This window comes from Sus scrofa, chromosome 2, assembly GCF_054392235.1.
Source record: "Sus scrofa isolate SSC_HxYL_T2T_F1_AM1 chromosome 2, Sscrofa_HxYL_maternal_Yorkshire_Landrace_v2.0, whole genome shotgun sequence".
Classification (NCBI taxonomy): Eukaryota; Metazoa; Chordata; class Mammalia; order Artiodactyla; family Suidae; genus Sus; species Sus scrofa.
The window spans coordinates 73,565,423-73,586,171 of record NC_139384.1 but is presented as its reverse complement, the minus strand read 5'-3'; the positions used below and the strand labels follow the sequence as shown (position 1 = coordinate 73,586,171).

The 20,749-nt window shown below is 35.6% G+C and overlaps 2 pseudogenes; both read right to left on the bottom strand.

The window, feature by feature from the left end:
* Positions 1-841: 841 nt before the first annotated feature.
* On the bottom strand, positions 842-1,810 carry LOC100521773 (olfactory receptor 7A17-like; annotated as a pseudogene).
* Positions 1,811-10,822: 9,012 nt separating this feature from the next.
* Positions 10,823-19,959, bottom strand: LOC110259629 (olfactory receptor 7A17-like; annotated as a pseudogene).
* Between the last annotated feature and the right edge of the window lie 790 nt (positions 19,960-20,749).

Here is a 20,749-nt window from a genome sequence, read left to right as displayed (position 1 = left end):
CACTAAATACATCCTCTTATACACCTATACTACTCTTCTATACTTCAGCTAATAGTAGAACAGCTTGAAATGTCATACCTAATAATATAAAGAATAATTTGAAATTTATTTCATTATATACATGGTCAACTTTGACTTCAATGACGTAATAACTCAATCTATCTATTGCTATTTGTGTTTCAGTGTATACTACACTGGCAGATGTATGTATTTAATACTGAGTTTTTTTTTCCCCAGGGACTATGGCAGGCAATGTGACACAGAGATTGTTAAGAGAACAGAATGCTAATTAGGATTTATTAGAATAAAACCCAATGACCTGTTTTAAAACACACTAGCATGATAAAGTCTACACTATCAGGAAGACCAACAAAGGAGATGATATAAAAAGGAATGGTGTACACAGAAATGAAAAACTATGTTCTCAGATTTTTCCTCATCTATAAAGTTATTAAAATGGCCTAGTAGGAAAGTTTAGTTTTTTTTTCAATTTTTGTTTTAAACCATGACTATTCTTTTAGTAAAACTTAAGAGTTTTACCTGGGGTGATATTTGTCATTTGAGAAGAAATTATTCTTTATAAATCCAAGCCGTTCCATGGATAAATGGGATTTTCCAATATTTGCCATATCAATGTTTGGGAATAAAGTAATGAAAACAGGAAGAAACAAATAGGAGGTAAAACTGCTGGTCACGTGTGAGAGAATAGAGCTTTATAAAGTGAGTAAATTGTATAGAATACTTAAAAAATGAAAATTCGAGGAAACAAAAGAGCTACTTCTACTACCACAGTCTGATTAAAGGATCACAACTACTGACTCTGAGGTTTTGAACCTTGCAGTCATGGGCATTTCTATAGACCCAGAATAAGTTTCCTTTTTAGACTTTCCATTGCAAAGAATCTTTTCAGAGCCCCCTTTATGTCTTTGTTTCTCAGACTATAAATGAAAGGGTTCAGCAAGGGTGTGACCACAGTGTACATAACTGAGGCTACTGCACTTGCGTGTGAGCCGTGGGTAGCAGCAGCGCTGAAGTACACTCCTATGCTTGTACAAAAAAATAGGGAGACAACCAAAAGGTGAGATGCACAGGTAGAAAATGCTTTATACTTCCCTTGGGCTGATGAGATTCTACGTATGCAAGAAACTATCTTTGAGTAAGAGTAAAGGATACCAGCCAGGGGACCACCACCCAGCAGCCCAACTGTAAAATACATCACCATGTTATTAAGAAAGGTGTCAGAACAGGAAAGTTGAATGATCTGACTGAGGTCACAAAAAAAGTGGGGGATTTCCACACTTCCACGAAAAGAAAGCTGCAATGTCATTAGGCATTGTAATAAGGAATTGAGGATACATATGATCCAGGACACCAGAACCAGGAGTCTACAGAGCTGGGGGTTCATGATGACTGTGTAGTGCAGGGGGTGACAGATGGCCACAAACCGGTCATAAGCCATCACTGTCAGGAGAAAGATGTCCAACACTGCAGAGAGTATGAAAAAATAAATTTGTGTGATACAGTCTTCATAGGTTATAACTTTGCTCTGGGTCTGGATGTTCCAGAGCATCTTTGGGATTGTGGTGGATATAAAACAGATGTCTACAAATGATAGGTTAGAGAGAAAGAAGAACATGGGTTTGTGGAGTTGGCAGTCTGAGGTGACAACCAGGATGATGAGCAGGTTTCCAAACACAGTGATCAGGTACATGTAGAGGAAAAGTCCAAATATCAGAAGCTGCCATTCTGGTTCCTCTGCAAATCCCAGAAGAAGAAATTCTGAAATTTGTGTATCATTACATGGTTCCATGTGGTGGGATTTACTTATAGAAAAAAAAGGGAATAATATTACTAACATTACTAAAAAGTAAACACACTAAACTGACATTACGAATTTATTTGAAGTGCTACAACTTATATTTTGCAGTCAATAAACTAATTTTAATAACCTGTGTATGCATCGGACTTTAGTAGATTTCCTAACTTACCTTTAACATGGATTTTTTTTCCAATCAATGTTTCTCTAAGAATTATGTATTCTACAGTTTTAATGAGAAGTTCTTCATGAATTCAAGGAATGTGAATTGAGATCTGACCATGTTTAAGTTACTATCTAAGCAATAGTTTAGAGTGTGGAAGAGCAAAAAATGCTTACAATTCAAAGATGGAGAAAACAGAAATAATGTAGAGACCGGTTACTAGTAATGGGATTGAATCTATAATAAACAACCTTCCAACAAACAAATATCTGAGACGAGATGGCTTCACTTCTGAATTCTACCTAACATTCATTGAAGAGTTAATACCAAATTTCAAAAAGTATTTAAAAAATGGAAGAAGAAACTCTTCCAACATTATTTTATGGGACCAGTATTACCCCAATACCAAAACCAGACAAGGACTCCAAAACAAACTAACAAACAAAATTATAGACAAATGTACCTTAGACATATAGATGCAGAAATCCCCAATAAAAACATTAGCAAACAAATTTTAACAATACATAAAAAGGATTATTCATCATGTTCTGGTGGGATTTATCCCAGGGTGCAAGTGTGGTTTAACATCTGTGAATCAATCAATGTGACAAACCACATTAATAAAATGGAGGATAAAAAACCACATGATCAATTCAATAAACTCAGAAAAAAAAAACATTTGAAAAAATTCAACATCCCCTTATTATAAAAACTCTCAACAAATTGAGTATATAAGGAACATAATAATAATAAAGTCCATGTCCTATAAGCTCACAACTAACTTCATGTTCCATGAAGAAAAAATGAAAGATTTTCCTTTGTTATGATGAAGAACAAGAAAAGCAAGGGTGATAATGCTAATCACTATTTTTAATTCATGGTAAAAACTGTTTATTTTTTCCAGTTTTACTAAAAAACCATTGACACATATCACTGCATAAGTTTAAGGTGTACAACATGAAATTTAACTTATATAGATTATGAAGTGATTACCACGATAGGATAAGCTAACATCCATCTCCACAAACAGTCAGAGAAAGACAAACAGTGTGTAATCTCAGTTCCATAGGGAATCTAAAACAGCAGCAACAAAAACTTCAACCAAACAAAAAACGAGCTCATAGATGTAGAGAGAGTTTGGTGGTTTCCAGAGATGGAAAGCAGGTAAAATGGTACAGCAAATCAAAAAGGTGAAAACTTCCTGTTTCATAAAAGAAGCATTTGAGATGTAATGTGCAGCATAGATGCTATAGCTTATGAGTTGTGCATTTTAAATTCACATTTATATTTTTATAACTTTCTGAATTTTTTGCAATATTTCTCTTTTTTTACCATCAATAATTTTTGTTATTGCTCAATGACTTCATCACATCTGTAGTTGTATAATGATCATCACTATCCAGTTTCAAAGAATTTCCATCCCACAACCCAAGCGCAAAACCCCAGCCCCCAAACTGTCTCCTCCAGAGACCATAAGTTTTTCAATGTCTGTGAGTCAGCATTTTGCAATATTTCTTACCTGTAGTTGGTAAATCCACCTCATTTACATAGGTGTGTAGAGTATGCCAGAGGGATGTTTTCCATATTTTGTGAATGGGACCCATTAGGGTTTTACACTATGGTAAGAATTAAATAGAATGCTATGAAAAAAACTCAGGGAGCATCATACATAATAAATATACATGCAAAATTGTTTCATGATTGAGTGGTGTGTCAGTGTTCATATCTGTGACTGTTTTTATCATTTTTGTGAGCAGGCATACTGGACCACAAAATAAAGGTATAATTTTGAAATGTTATCAAAAATATCTGGAACCCTCTGCAGTAAAGGTAAAACTAGTTTAAAAAGGGAAAGCTCTGCTAATGAAGGAAAACGCTATGAATGAAAGGCCTAAGACAGAAAAGCCAGGTTGCAGAGAGACGAGGCAGCACTGTAGGTGGTAAACTGACATGAGACTCAGTGGATCATGCTGAACCTTTATTACTCCACTTGCCTCATCACAGTATCCACCCATGCCTCTGATGTAATTGTTTATTCCTGTACGTATCCATGTTTATTGACCACAATTTAAAAAAATACTGTTCCATTGTGGATGTGCTGTTCCTTCACTAGTTTTTTTTTGTGTGTGTGTGGCATTATTTATGTGTTATTCTTGAGCTTTGATCACTTCTTTAACATATCTAATGGGTACAGTCTGCACCTGGTTCTGTTCCTTGTCTAACATGCAAAGGCTTCCCCACACTAAACTCCATAAAACTCTACAGAAGACATGAAAATTTACCTTTAATGTATGATATATCTCTGAGGACTGTATGTTGCATTCACTCATTTATATTATTGTAATAGGCTTGTCCATTATGATTTAGGGTCCAAATGAACAAAGACATCATTTTTGTTAAGTTTTCTGTTTTCAAAATGTGTGCATTTATATAGAAAATAATTTAAGGAAACGAGAACTGGCACCAGGGAAATACAAAGTATCATAGGAGGCTACTATAAGCAACTATATGCCAATAAAATGGACAACCTAGAAAAAAATGAACAAATTTTTAGAAAAGTACAACCTTCCAGGATTGAACCAGGAAGAAATTTAAAAAGTGTAAGTAAAACAACCACAAGTACTGAAATTAAAGCTGTGATTAACAAAAAAACTTTCAAAAAGCAAACATCCAGGACCAGATGGCCTCACAGGCAAATTCTATGAAACATTCAGAGAATAGTTAGCACTTATTCTTCTGAAACTCTTCCAAAAATTGCAGAGGAAGTCATACTCCCAAACTCATTCTATGAGTTCACCATCACCCTGATACCAAATCTAAAGATATCACAGAGAAAAAGAAAATTACAGGTCAATATCCCTGATGAAAACAGATGCAACAATCCTCCACAAAATACCAGCATACTGGTTCTAACAACGTATTAAAAGGATTGTACACCATGACTTAAGGATTCCTCAATATCCACAAGTCAATAAGTCTGATACCCAACATCAACAAACTGAAGAATGACTATCATCTGATCATCTCAATTGATGGAGAATTCATAAAACAAAAACATGATAAGGAAAATAAAAATGCGGTGAAGAATAGTATCCAATACTGACATGAAATAAGACATACAAAATAAAATGTAATCACAACAACATGGGTCTCTAATGAAATTTTATATGGGCAAAACCTGTAAATGTAAAATATAAAGACACAATTTTTGAAAAACAGAAAGACAAACAGTATCTAAACTGCTACTTTCTATATATAAACATAAACACATTCCAAAATGTCTGTAAAAAGAGGTAATAGTTGAATGCAAAAGATTATTTTAAACAAGAGGGAAAAATGATAGAAAAAAGAAGAACAAATATGAAAGAATGCAGCACTTATAATAGTATATTACCACTATTAAGGATTCAGAAAATTTTCTGAATTTTCAACTGCTCTTGAAAAGCACCTTTGACCTGCATCCTTTTAATAAATACAGAACATGGTCAAATACAAGCCAAGTTTAGAAACTAAAACAAAATTGTCTCAATTTTTGGCATAGTCTTCCACACAGAATACTATACTCCCTTACTCCCCTGAAGAGCAAAACTCTCCTATATTTTAATTTTTTGGAACTATTTTACATAACTCACTTATCTTATAGGGTCATTTATTTGAACTTCCATTCCCATCATTTAATTTCCAATTCGCATTGCAGATTTAAACAGATCCATTCTTCTTAATGTATTAAATAAATCAATTATACTTTATTAGTTAACCAAGAATATAATAACAGCAGTCTCTCATCTTTGGGCTAGGTTGAATAGGCTCTCAGGTGATTTCACGTAGAAGTTCTCAGGTTTCATTTTTTTTTTCTGAATCTTTCCTGGAGTACCTCCAAGTCTCCCAAACTTACCTGGATGGGGTCTCCAAGAGGGAGGTTTCTTGTGGAGGTCTGAATTACACCTTGGAATATTGATTATGAAGACTGAAGCTCTATCACCAGTCAAAGCATCAGGGAGAAGTAAAGCATTGGCCCCTGATCCAGACTTAGGACTCCAGAAGCAACTAACATGCCCTGTTCAGTTTAAGGATGCAAACACGGCAGCAGAGAAGATATTTGTATCTCTTTGTACTAGCTCTTTGGGCATATTTCCTTTTGGTTTTTCCAGTCTCTAAGTACATGATTTCCATCTGGAATAGATTTTTGGAATAGGAAGGCAATTTTTCCTAATGATTCTCTGATCCCAAAAGACCAAGTTAGAAGTTAATTAAGTTTTTATTACTTCTTGTCCTTGATCTTGTTGTTTTTCAGAGGTCTAACCTCAATTACCTTATCCCAACTCAGAATTAATATTTTATCCAAAATCTGAGACTAAGGAACCTTTAATCCTTATGTGTAACTGGGTCGCCATGATGCATAGAAAAGTGACAGAACACTGTAAACCAGCTATGATAGAAAAAAAATCAATATATAAAAAAATAAACCTTATTGAGGGGGAAGAAAAGTTTAACTTGTGGGAGGAACACAACACTTTTATCCTCAGAAAAATTTAACTCCCCTCTTCAACAAGTGGGAGAACTGTGTTCATTTGATATGTCATCTTGGGCATCACATGCTCTGGCTTCCTAACACATTTGCCCCAAAATTAGGGATGCCATGATTTATCACAAGATAAAATTCATTTATTCCCTCACTATAAAATATTTGTTAATTATAACAGATACTTTTAGATATTTTAGTGTTATTCAACCTGAGATTAGACTCCACTAGGCATTGTCTGAATTAATTTTTAGAAAAGTTTATGCTCTGATATAGTACTATTACGAGCTCTATCCCCCACTGCAGAAATGTGCTTGAAGGAATTTAATGATCTCCTTAAAGGCTTAAGCTAAGGAAGGGAATGGCCTTCACAGGAATTCTGTCAAGATGCTTCCATGTTTCAAGTTGTAGGCCAATGGTTCTCAAGCAGAGGTAATTTTGCCCTGGGGATATGAAGGAATGCTGCTAAACACCTGTAATACCCAATATAAATAATTATCTAGCCCCAATAGTCAACCTGAGAAAGTGGGAAAACTTAGCATCTCCCCAACGTCCAAGTGCATAGGTATCATCCAGGATTGGATTTCTGATGCAGATTCTGATTCATCAGGTCCTGGTGGGCACAGAATTTCTGAAAACCAAAAGAACCTCCTGGGTTATGCTGATGTTACAGGTCTTAGTCTGTGGACCACTAGCTGAGTAGCAAAACTGTGGAACTGTGCTAGTCAGATGTAGGTAGTTTTATATCTGCTGAACCAAGAAGCATGTTTGCATGTCATGTTGAATGAAAAGTACATTTGCTCCTTCCAGAAGCTGTTATAAATTCATTGTTCAACAAGATGAGTACATCACAAAAAAGAAAATTACGGTCCATTACCAGTGGTGAACATAGATGCTTAAACACTCATCAAAAATAATAGAATATAGTAAAGCAAAATCAACAATATGGCAAAAAGATCATATACCATCATCAAGTGAGATTTATTCCATGATGCAAGGGTGGTTAAATATCCACATACCAATAAATATGACATGTGACATTAATATATTGAAGAATAAGAATTCCCTTGTGTCCTAGAAGGTCAAGGATCCAGAGATATCACTGCAGGGGCTCACATTACTGCTGTGGCACAGATTCAATCCTTGGCCCGGGAACTTTCACATGCTGCAGGCACAGCCAAAAAAAAAAAAAAGGAAAAGGGGAATTTAAGAATACAAATTATAGGATCATCTAAATAGATGCAGAAGAACTTTTGATGAAATTAAACATCCACTTATAAGAAAAATCTTTCAACAAACTGAGTATAAAGGAACATACCTCAGCATAATAAAGGCCAAGTATGAAAAAACACAGCCAATATTATACTCAGTGCTGAAAAGCTAAGAGCATTTCTTCTAATATCAGGAGCAAGATTATACTTATTTGAAAGAAAAATGTGTACAAACACAGATACATATAAATATACACATTTACCTTTGAATGTTTTCTTTGGACTGAAAAGTGAATTTTAGCACATTTCATCTATTTCTCACAGCATGCATGTTAAGTTACGTTTAGTATCCCACATTACCTTTGGAAGTAAGGAAACTGAAGGTAAGGGAGCTTACATTTTTCAAAATTACATAACAAAGCACTTAAAGCTATGCGCCCTGTCAAATTACACATACATAGAAACATGCAGCATGTTCTCTTAATTTTTGTACAGTTCCTTTAATTCACCAATCTGTACACTTTAAATATGCATTTTATTATGTGTAATTATACTCCGATAATTTAACTAAATGGGAAAAATATAATGGTGCATGGGTAAGGAGGAGTCTAGAGCATAAGAAGCTGATTCTCACTTAACAGGGGTGGTAGATAGATCTAATTCAGAAGAAGGCCAAATGTCATTTATGGCTGTAGGATCAGGGACATTAAATCTAAGTAATTCACATGATAAGTTCATTTTTGTCTGTAAATGGAATATTAACCTCAACATAGAACTGTAGTAAACTGACCATAAATGTATTCAAGACAGAAGAGCACTACAGTCATCCTAACATTATGGATGAGCCTTAAAAACACAGCTGATTACACACCCATGAGTAACAAATAAATCAGGACAACTCCAAAGCATACACTTTTACTTGATGACGAAGATATTATGATATCCCACTTGACACAGAATGACTTATTATACAGCAATAGCTAACTGATACAATAATCAAAATGAACAGAACTGGGTAATTACCATAGTGTGCTGCTTTTTATTTTTATCATTTATTCAGATATTTTAAGAACATTCATGGTCATTCTGTTATTGAAGTTTATTTAAGATAAATGTAGTAAGAAGTAACCACCTTGAGGTTCCCCTCTAGGTGACTAGGAGAGGTGTACGGACATGCATGTTTTTGCAGAAAAACTGGTTTCCCTGAATCACATAACTGGGCTGGCAAGCTCTCCTGCAGATCATCCTCTGATCATGAGGGATGAAGAGATTCCTTAGCATGAAGAGGATGTGAAACAGGTTACCTGACATTGTTCATTCACCATCTATTTTGAATTTATTATAAATATTAAGAAATGGGATATATTTCATAAAACGATGGAAAAAGTCATGTTCAGGTAGCATTACATGTTTTTGAGCAGAAAATGGAAGATAGTTCAGTAATAAAACATAAATACAGTAACCAATCCTTCTCCTCAATGAGCAAACGTCCTCAACTTGTGGCCATTAATCTTCCATGCTTTAATAAATAGATGTACAACCTGGAAAAGAAACATAGTGCATCAGAACAAAATGTATGACTTAACATTGCTTCCTCACATTTATGGTCATCTCTGACACTAAGATCATATGAGATCAATGGATTCCAATTTGCGTTTCCATGTACATGTCACAGGAGACATATATTTTATAATCAATTTTTTCCAGTGATTGCGGTAGGTATTTTGGACACCAAGGTGAATGAATGAATAAAACAAGGAGATTAATTATAAAACATGATAACAGGTGTGTAATGTAGGTGTCAGAAATTATGCTTTTGATTTCAGAGGCATTCATTTCAAATACAATCATTTCAAATAAACATGACATGGCTATTAGATAACCACCCAGGCAATTGACACCCATAAAATCCTCCGTTTAGAATTACCTCCTGAGTCGAAAGATTACTGACTACATGAGTGAACTTTCTTTTCTCTTGTCATGTCCTAATTTCATTCTTATGTTTCAAATTCAACAATAAAAAAGCAAATAACATTATCACAAGTGGCCAGACATAGTTCCCAGTGCTACTGTAAACAAGCTATAGTGGAAAAAATAAAATAATTATATGAAAAAAAGCATCTCATGTGAATATTGGTCAAAGTGAGACTCTGCCAAGATGTTTAATTTTTTCTTACAATTATAATTAGAACAGCAAAAACCAAACACAATAGTTTCACCCAGAAACATTAGCTTGGTTCCAGAGAATAAATGCATCTTTGAAAAAAATAATGAACTAACAAATCCTAGCCAGCCTGCCCTAGAACCCAATAATGAGAGAGCCCATAGTTGGTGTTCTCTCTCTCTCTCTTTTTCTCTCTCTGTGTGTCCCTCTCACCATCTCTCTCCCCCTCTCTATATATCCAAGACTTATTTGTATGGCTCTTGGGCATGCTGTATAAACTCCAGGACTTGGGAATAATAGTTTTTTTAAAAAGTTCCCTGATATATATTACTGAGTTGCCTCTTTATATCATAATAAATACCACAGGACCAATCTAGCCACAGCATAAACATGGCCAGAAAAATATCTGTGAGGTTTTGCCACAAATAACACAGACACACTTGAGTGGCTCAGACATTTTTAGCCAATAGCATCACTATCAAGAAATTGAGACATTATTGCAGTAAGGTTAATGTCCACATTGTGAAAAACTGAAGTTAAGCTGGTAATGAAAAAGTCATGAACAAAAGTAAAATCTGGAACTTCATATTTTCTACTGCAGTGAAATTCCATAAATAGCCATGGTTGCCTAGTATAGTTTTTCCCCCATGTAATTAAAACAACTCACAATTATTCCTTCAGAAAAACTAGGGAAAATTACCTGCCGTGATATAGGTCATTTGAGAACAAAATTATTCTTAAGAAATCCAAGTATCTTGACCCATGTAAAATATGTAAATAGTCAAATAGTCAAATATTTGTGACCCAAGCTTGGAAAAAAATTGGGAATGTATGAATACGGAAAAGTGAAAAAAAATCTATATTCCAAACAAAACAGAAGCCTAATAAAGTTTGTTACTTAAATAATATAGAGGAGTTGAAATCAAAGAAAAGGAAATTCCAGGAATTAAGTAGAAGAGTTAGATCCTACTTCAATAATCTGATCAAAGAAATTGGCTCTGAGGATTTGCACCCTAAAATCATGAGACTTCTTCAGTCCTAAGAAAATTGGCCACGTGATTCTTCTCAGAGCCCTCTTTATGTCTTTGTTCCTCAGGCTGTAGATGAAGGGGTTCAGCATGGGTGTGACCACGGTGTACATCACCGAGGCTACTGCACCTGAGTGTGAGCTGTGGGTACCAGCAGAGCTAAGGTACACACCTAAGACTGTACAATAAAATAAGGACACAACTGAGAGGTGAGATGCACAGGTGGAAAATGCTTTATACTTCCCTTGAGATGATGAAATTCCTCATATAGAGGAAACTATCTTAGAATATGAATAAAGAATCCCAGTGAGGGAAACACCACCCAACATCCCAGCTGCAAAATACATCACCATATCATTAAGAAATGTGTCAGAACAAGCAAGTCGGACCACCTGCTTGATTTCACAGAAAAAGTGTGGGATTTCCAATTCTGTACAAAAGGAGAGCCACAACACCATTAGGCTCTGTAACAAGGAATTCAGGGCACTTATCATCCAGGACACCAGAACCAGCAGTCCACAGAGCCAGGGTTTCATGATGACTGTGTAGTGTAGGGGGTAGCAGATAGCCACAAAGTGGTCATAGGCCATCATGGTCAGGAGAAAGTCATCCAACCCTGCAAAGAGCATGAAAAAGTACATCTGGGTGATGCAACATTTGTAGGTTATAATTTTGTTCTCTGTCTGTATATTCATCAGCATCTTTGGGATGGTGGTGGAGGTGAAGCTGATATCCACAAAGGACAAGTTGGAGAGGAAGAAGTACATGGGCGTGTGGAGATGGGAGTCTAGGCTTACAGCCAGGATGATGAGCAGGTTTCCAAATACAGTGATCAGGTACATAGAGATGAAAAGCCCAAATATGAAAGGCTGCAGTTTTGGTTCCTTCCATAAACCCTGAAGAAGAAATTCTGAAATTTGTGTGACATTGCCTGGTTCCATGCGGTAGAGGTGACTACTAGGAAGCAAAAAATATGACATCTCTCAAACATTGACGTTGGAAACATTATTGTAAGTCTACAATTTATATTTTACAATCACAGTTTAATATCTATGGTACCAAAATTTGTTTGTGAAAGTTTCTCCTTCAAGTGATTCCGTGTTCCCTCTCTGAATAAGAACTTCTACCTCACATTCAGCTTTCTCCCTATATGGTCATGTAGGCTACAGTTTCAGTGAGGAATTTTGTCATGCATTTGGGAAATATAGATTAATAAATGACCAACGTCTGGACAGAGAGTATAAGGTGCTGAGAGACAATAGTCTTTGTAGTTCAATGATAGAGAAAGAGTATTAGCAAATAAAATATCGTACAAATTATCAGATGGTGACAGATGCTATGTGAAAAAAGAAATCAGGAATAAAAAAGAGTTAATGTGGGTATTTTTTAGTAGGTGTTCAGGTAGACTGGAAAGCATTGGAACTGAGACCTCGAGGAATAGAGGGCAGAATACAGGGGGCCATTTGGGGGAATTGTGTGTGTGCGGGACAGAGAAATCAGCCAGGACAAAGGCCCTGAAAAGATAGTTGTTTCAGAAAATCAAGATCAAAAGATGTGTCCAGGGGAAAGTACAAGAGGGACAGTGATGATAATGGTGTCAGAGAATTTGGAGGAACCAGGTGGCTTCCCTGCTACAGCTGAAACTGCCAGTTCCAGGGATTCCCATTTTCACATGTGGTTACTTGCACTTTATTCATTTTATTTCCAAGAAGCACTGTGATTAGAAATGGGTCCCTTCCTTAGTTTCAGATGTTGGGTAATATTCTGACACCTGTATTTTAAGTGTCTCACATGGGAGGATATGGGCTCAGAAAGCCCTTTCTCGAGAACTTCTCATGCCCAACAACATACTCAACCTACCCTCCACCCAACACAGGCTTACTTTTGCCTCCTAGGTCATTGCTACTACTGGGCTATTCTCACTTTCAGCCACAATAATTAGGAAAACAAGGACACAAGGCAACTTTCAACATTGGATTATCTTTTCCCTAAACATGTAGAGTAGTACCTAAATTACAATTAAGTCTCCCATGGACATGTGAACACGGGGCTCCATTTTAATATGACCACATTGTGTCCTGTGACTAAAGAAACATAAAAATTTGTTCCCAAAACAGAGAGAGAGATGGAAAAAAAAGGATATATTTGGAGGTGGGAGATCATGTGATTCTTAGAATTTGTGATGAGTATAAAACTTCCTTGGTTCTGGCAGCTTTTTAACCCCAGTTATATCCCATGATGCCCAGAAGAGTAAAACATCAAAAAACATTTTATCCAGAAAAGAAAGAAATGATGTATTTACATTACAAGAGGGGTAACTGATTGAATATCCCACTAGAAAAATGGGCAAAGGAAATAAATAAAAAAATCATGAAAAGGAAATAACACAAAATGCAATAAAAGTAGAGAATTTAAAAATGACTTGATGAAAGATTGTTCTAAATGATACAATGTGCAAAAATTTTGTCATTTGCAATTCTGGTTTTGAATTTTGAATCTGTGAATATTCTCTTTGAACTTGAAGAGCCAACAGAGGCTTTTTTTAAAAAGCTTTTCAGGGATGCACCCACGGCCTATGGAAGTTCCTATGCTAGGGGTCAAATTGGAACTGTAGCCAAGGGCCTACGACACAGCTACAGCAACATGAGATCCGAGCCATGTCTGCGACCTACACCATGACTCATACAACACCAGGTCTTTAACCCACTGAGTGAGGCCAGGTATCAAACCTGCACCTTCATGGATATTACTAGGATTTGTTTTTGCTGTGCCACAACAGGAACTCCCAACAGAAACATTCTAAATGTTAATAGCCTCAAGCCAAATTGTAAGGATAGTGGTATCCATTCTCATGGTGATGCCTGATTTAGTCAATGTACATAAAAAGCTTAACAGAGTTCCTTCCTATTAGTAAATGGGTGGTTATTTCCACCAATAAGATTTGATTTTTTTCTTCTTCCTCTCAAATGTCTCCACTGCTCTCCCATCTCTTAGTTCCCAATTCCATAGCTTTATTTAAGTTTCTTGTCCTCTTTCCCATCTATGATACCTGACACCCGTTTAGCCAACATGCACATTGACCCAGAAAAATGTTTCTATATTACAAACCTGCTTGTCCAGCCCCCCAACATAACTCTCTCTCAGTGACTCCCCACAGGAGAAAACTCAAACTTCCATAGATTCAAACCATAGGTTTGGCTCTCTCTGACTGAACCACCAATATCACCCACAAGCTGCCCTCATCTGCATTAATCTCAAAAATAGTGAACTTAGCTGCACTTGATTCCTTAGCCTCAAGACTGCTTTCCTCTACTTAGAGAGCCAACCACTGGTCTCTTCAGAATTTTTCACTTCTCTCTGTCTTCAGAACTCCATCTTATTCAGACTGCTTAGATCATCTCCTTTATGAAACTTTTCAAAAAGCACTCCCACAGGAAAAGGACATTTTCTTTTACAATAATTTAGAAAGAGTGCTTCTGCTGTAATTAAAAATCAGTATCTTTTATTCTCTACTAGACCACGAGTGCCTTGAGGCATGTACCAATATTATACACACTCTGCCAACCCCACTCCAGACTTACTTGATTGGAAACAGTAGCTGAATGAATATACATTGCATAAAGGAATGCGAGAATGTGTTCCCACAGAAACTGCCAATGATGAGAGAAAGAAATTAAGCAAGGAAAGAGTAATATAGCCATGGAAGACATGCTGGAGGAATGTTTTCCATATTGTGAAATGCAGACCCATTAAAGGAAAAGGATAAGGTTTTGTTAAGAATAAAATAGAATAGAAAGTATAAAACACAAGACAAAATATTAGAGTGCATCATACATAGTAAGGGTTTTTTGTTTTCTTTGTTTAGATATGTGCATGATGTAGTGTGGACTTGTGCATACATCTGTATTTCTTGCTTACCTGTGCACATATGTTGGATCACATGTAAAATGCAGGTTTTGTTCTGGGACACAGTCCAAAAAGTTTCTTCTCCATTGTAGTAAATGCAAGGGTAGTTTTAAAATAAGATGGGATCCTGCTGAGGGGAAAGCAATATATATATACTCTGTAAAATCCCACACATGCCACAAAACCTACCCTTTCCTCATTTTATTTATACTTAAGAACATTTTGTCATACATACATTAATTTTATTTTAATCTTCTTCCTCCAGTAAAATATTCAATCCAAATGTGTGGGGACCTCACCTGCTTTGTTCACTCTCACAGTTTAATACAGATGTGCACTTATAATAAAAACAAATTTTTATAAAATGGAATTTATAAAATAAAAAGTATAGCAGGGGGTATAAAATCAGATTAAATGTAATGGGTTGAAAACAACTTTACTAAACAACATTGAATTAAATAGTAAGATGATTTTTTGAAAGAAAAAATATAAGATAACAAGAGTCACATTAACACAATTTTTAACTATATACAAAATAGGCAAAAATCTAAAAAATAATAGGAAATGTAATTTTTAAATTAATTCATATATATATATCCATTCTTTTTCCCATATAGGTTATTATAAACCATCAAGTAGATTTTCTTGTGCTATACAGAAAGTTGTTGTTAATCATCTCTTTTATGCAGTAGTACTTGAAACTAATACAACATTGTAAGTCAACTATACTCGAGTAAATTAATTTTTAAGAAAGGAGAAAAGAGAACATATACACTATGCTGTACAGCAGAAACTGACACAAGTCAACTTTACACTAATAAAAAAAGAGAGGGATAGAAATGTTCTATAAAAAGGAAACAATCTGAGCTCTCTGTAAAACACGTAAATTCCTAGAAACTGCTTTATAAAACAAACTTAAATTAAAAAATAGTTCAGGAAGCAGTATCTAAAGTTATTATTTCCACCTATATACACATAAACAGATTCAAACATGCTTATAAAAATATAAGCAATATATACTTGAGTGCAAAATCATGTATTTCTCAAGACAGCAGAAAATGATGGCAGTTTTGAAAATAGGTCTCAATAAAGGCAAAAGGTAGCAGTAAGTAAAATGTGAAATAAGATGACAATTCATGTAAAAGATGGATTATTATTACTAAATATGCAGAACTTTCTATGTTTGAAAAGCAATAGAGAGGACAAAATATGACCAGCGGATAGACTTGCCCACTCACAATTTATAAATACTCATATAACCCAACAAATATATTATGTATATGTACAAGATTTAAATAGCAAATAGCAGACTTCTTTCAATAATTGCAATTCTTTGTTTGAAAGATGCAAAAAAGAGAGAGAGAGAGGGAGAGAAAGACTATAGGTAATCCAAATTTGGGGAAGTGGTTGCACAGAGCAGTTTTGGTGAAATGGATCCACCGAAATGATGCCTGACACACCTACATGGGTGAGGGGAAAAAGTGGGGAGAGAGATGCTTGCATCTCTCTTTTCAGCATAGAAGACTTCTCAAGATTTTAAAAATGCATCTCATTGTCCCTTTCTTCCACATGTTGGAGTGCAGTTCCTGGCCTTTTCTCCAGAGCTGGAGATGAAGTAAACTCTAAAGGAAATGTTACAGCAAAACAAAAACAAAAGCAAAAACAAGAACAAAACAGAAAGAATAAAAACACCCAAACTGTATATAAAGCAAAAGTATATAAAGCAAAGTTCTTGTATAGACAATTTTCAATAGGGAAATAAAATGGCTAATAAACCCCCATGCACCTTCAGCCTTCCAAGTAGTGAAATATTGCAAACATTCACTGTTTACCACATACCAGTCTGTATTTTAAATATATTTTTTCCTAATGTATACTCAATGTGAGAAAAGATTCTGTGATATGCGTGTCTCAAGAACTGTAGTTTCCAAGTAGTAGCTACCTGGATTGTTCTGGATCTTCCTAATGAATACAGAATGTACTCAAATGCACCCCATCCTAAAAATTAATAGATAAACAAAATATCCTCACTTCTCCACAAACCACTCCAAATCTAATCCTCTATTTTGCTGCCCTTAAACTGCAAAATTCCTTGGAAGTGTTCAGATTTTACTGACACCACTATGCCTCCCATTTCTTCTTGCATCTCATCCAACTACAGATTCATTCCCATCACTTAATTGTCAACAACAATCCTTGAATTGCTGAAACCAACAGACATTTATTTTATTTTAAAATTTTACTGACGTGTAGTTAATTTACAATGTTGGGTTACTTTCTGCTGTACAGCAATGTGATTCTTTTTCATATTATTTTCCATTGTTATATTTTCTCTTAATTGCCATGCTAGTTATGGCAGTTATCTCCTTATTTGTTAAATGTTACACTAATTACTAGCAATTCAGTTATTTTCTGTCATATTTTTCATTAATACATTTTGCTCTTTATTTTATTTTATGGTCAATAGCATCTTTTGTCCTTAAAAGTATTATCATTCAAGGGAAAAGCATGGAGATCTCTAGGATCTAGGTGAGCTGTTTGGATTTTCAGGGGACTGCAGGGAGGTATTCTTGGATTTAATCCTCCCTGATGTTCTCTGACGTATCCATTAGGCTCTTCTACTCACCTGGGTGGAAAATCTGAGAGAAAAGTCTTTATGTGGAAGTCCAAATTCCTCCCTGGATGGTTGATGGTGGATATTGAAGATCTGTCTTCAAACAAGAGAGAAGAAAGAGGTGAAGCATTAATTTCTGAGCCAGACTCAGGAATACAAAGGCAAAAGCAATGACCTCTCCAACTGAGTATGAACCATGCTCAGACATAGAAGCAGTGTAGATATTTACAGCTCTGGATATTTGTTGTATATGTCCACTACATCTGCATTTTCCATTCTTACTCCAACACTTGAACACATCATTTTCCTGGGGAACTTGTCAGGGCAGAATGGATTTTTTTTTCTATTGATTTTCTGTTCTCAGGAGACTAGGTTAGAAGTCAGGTGTATCTGAGTCTTTTTACTACTCCATGAACTCTTCTGTCTCCCAGAGGTCTGACATTGAAATGTTTTACAACCCTCAAAGTTTTTTCCAAGTCTACTCCTGAGGAACCTGTCTTGAGCAGTTTCCTTGGATCTTGAAAGCACTGGCTTTTAATGGGAACATAGCTCCTGATGTCTCCAGAAAATTCATACTACTTCTTCAATAAACAGATAACTGTGATAACTGATGACTGTGTTCCTTTGCTAGAAAACCATGGGTATAATAATCCTTGGCTTAATAAAGACTTGACACACCAATTAGGAATTTAATGCTTTTAAGACAAGTGAAGATCTGGCACTTAGTCTTTTATTTATAAAACATTTGTTAATTATAAAATATACATTTAGATATTTTAATGCACCACTGGCTGAGCTCAGAATCTTATATGTATTGTCTAATTTATTTTTGCAACAATCCATCCTATGAGGGCTTTACAATTAGGAGCTTCATTCTAAATTGCAGAATTGGGTGATTGGCCCCAAATTATGAACTAAATAAGGGATGTGTTTTGATTTTGAACGCAAGATGTTTCTAATTCTCTTGCTCTAGGTTAATGGTTCTCAATTAGAGAAAATATTGACCCCAAAGGATGCTTGGCAATATCTGGAGAGACTTTTTCTTGCCATATCTGGGGAAGCGCTACTGGCTTGTAGAGGGTTCAGGCCAGGGATGTAATTCGACAACTTACAAAGCACAGGACAGCTCCCATCACAAATAATTATTCATTACAAAATTCAACACTGGCGAGGTTGAGAAACACCATTCTAAACAAGCACTTCTCCCAACATCAATGTGAGTATGAATCACTAGGGGATCTTGGTTAATACTGATTCTGATTTTCCACCCATATTCTGCATGTGTAACAAACTCTCAATTGTTATTGATGGTGTAGATCCTGCTCTGTGGACGACTTTGTGAGTATCAAGACTGTGGGCCAGTATCAGAGCCAGCATAGATAATTTAGGCCCTTTCTATTAATAATCTTCCCGCCCAGCCTAGGTCTGACATAAGGTGGTCAGACATTGGACTCATTCATTCAGCTTCTGCATTCACAGGTTTACATGTGCCTCTTGAACATTTCCCACTGGACAGGAAATAAAACTTTTAGGCCTTTATTCCACTTTTCTATGAATAGGGAATATTTCTCCTAAGAATATACTGTGAGGAGTGATAATATTTCAGAGCTCATAGAAAATTACCTGGTTCAATTCACAGCAGCTATAATGACTATGTCTAAATTCCTCATTTACAAAGCTCATTGGGGCTCCAGGTCATCTCTTGGGATAAGAAGTTAGTTCAGGATTACTGCATTTACAAAGCTTATTGGGACTTCAAATCATTTCTTGGGGTAAGAAGTGCGTTTGGGATTACCCTGATCCTGAGAGGTAGTGAGCTGTGATCTTGAAGATCTCCTCCCAGTCCCCCACACCACTGGCAGAGAGCAGAGTATTTGAGCGGCCATACTCTGTATTTTGTTATGCACAGGGCCATTAACTTTGACCACTCACACTGACTCCAGATAGCTTCAATAAAAAGTGTCAGACTCTTTGAAGCTATTTTACTATGTTTCTATGCTCTACTTGGAAATATGTGCAAAGATGCTGTTTCTTGGTGAATCATGGTTTCTGCTACCTCTTCTTATCTTCCTTTGTTGCATATCTACAGCATAGCATTCATGTCTTTGATGTCAACAGAAGTATGAAATGTTTGTGTTTTTGTTTCTTTCCCAAGTAGAATTTATTTTATTTTTTACAATTATTGATTTATTCCTTCATTTCTTAGGACTGTGCTTAGGACTGTGAATCTCCTGTCCATTGCTTTGAGACTTGAATATGCCTACAGAAGAAGGAGTGCACGTTCCCACTGTTTGGTCTTGAACTTGGATGTGTCACAGGTCTTGGTTTATAGAATGTGCACAGACATGACATGCTCAATGGCTAAGAAGAAGCATCTAGAAGCTTTGTGAGTTCCTACACTTTCTATAACTGTTGCTCTCTATTTTGAGAATGGGCTTGTCCATTGGCATGGTTCCCAGAATGCAGACATACACATAGCCTAGCACAGTTGTGCCTGAGCCATAGATACTTTACAGCATACTTGTAATGTGATAAAAACAAACTTTTGTTATTTTAAGGCACTGTGATTTGGGGAGTTGCTTGTTATCACAGTAGAACTACATCCCTGTACGTGCTATTTAATAATTATATATGTACCAGCTGAATGGGCACTGCAGGATGCAGACTTGTTTAAGTATGTATTCCCAGATGGTGTGCTTATGGGAATAAAATCTTCAAGATTAAAAATTAAAGCTTCATATTTTTAAATATTTAAAAAATATAAACATGGGTACTCATTTATTTTATACTGGTTTTATTACCAATTCATAGTAACTTTATGTATACCTTATTTTACACACCCAAACTGTTTAAATACTCAATATAAGACTGGAAACCCTAAAGCTCCTATAAGAAAGTATAGGCAGAACACCATTTGACATAAATGGTTGCAATATATTTTTTAGGATCATCTCCAAAGCCAAAGGGAGCAAAATAAAAGTTAAACAAATGGTACCTAATTAAACGTAAACACTTTTTCAGGGTAAGTGTAATCATCAATAAAATGAATACAACAACCTACCAAATAGGAGAAAATATTTGCAAATGATAAAACAGTTAAGAGTCTAGTACTAAAAATATATAAACAGCTCATACAACTCAACATCACAAAACCAAATAGCTTGATTAAAAAAATGGGCAGAAAATTTTAATAGACACTTTTCCAAAGATGACTTACAGATGGCCAACAGGTCCATGAAAAGATGCTTCAACATCATGAATCAGAGAACTGTAAATCAAAACCACAACAAATATCTCCTCATACCTGTCACAATAACTATCATCA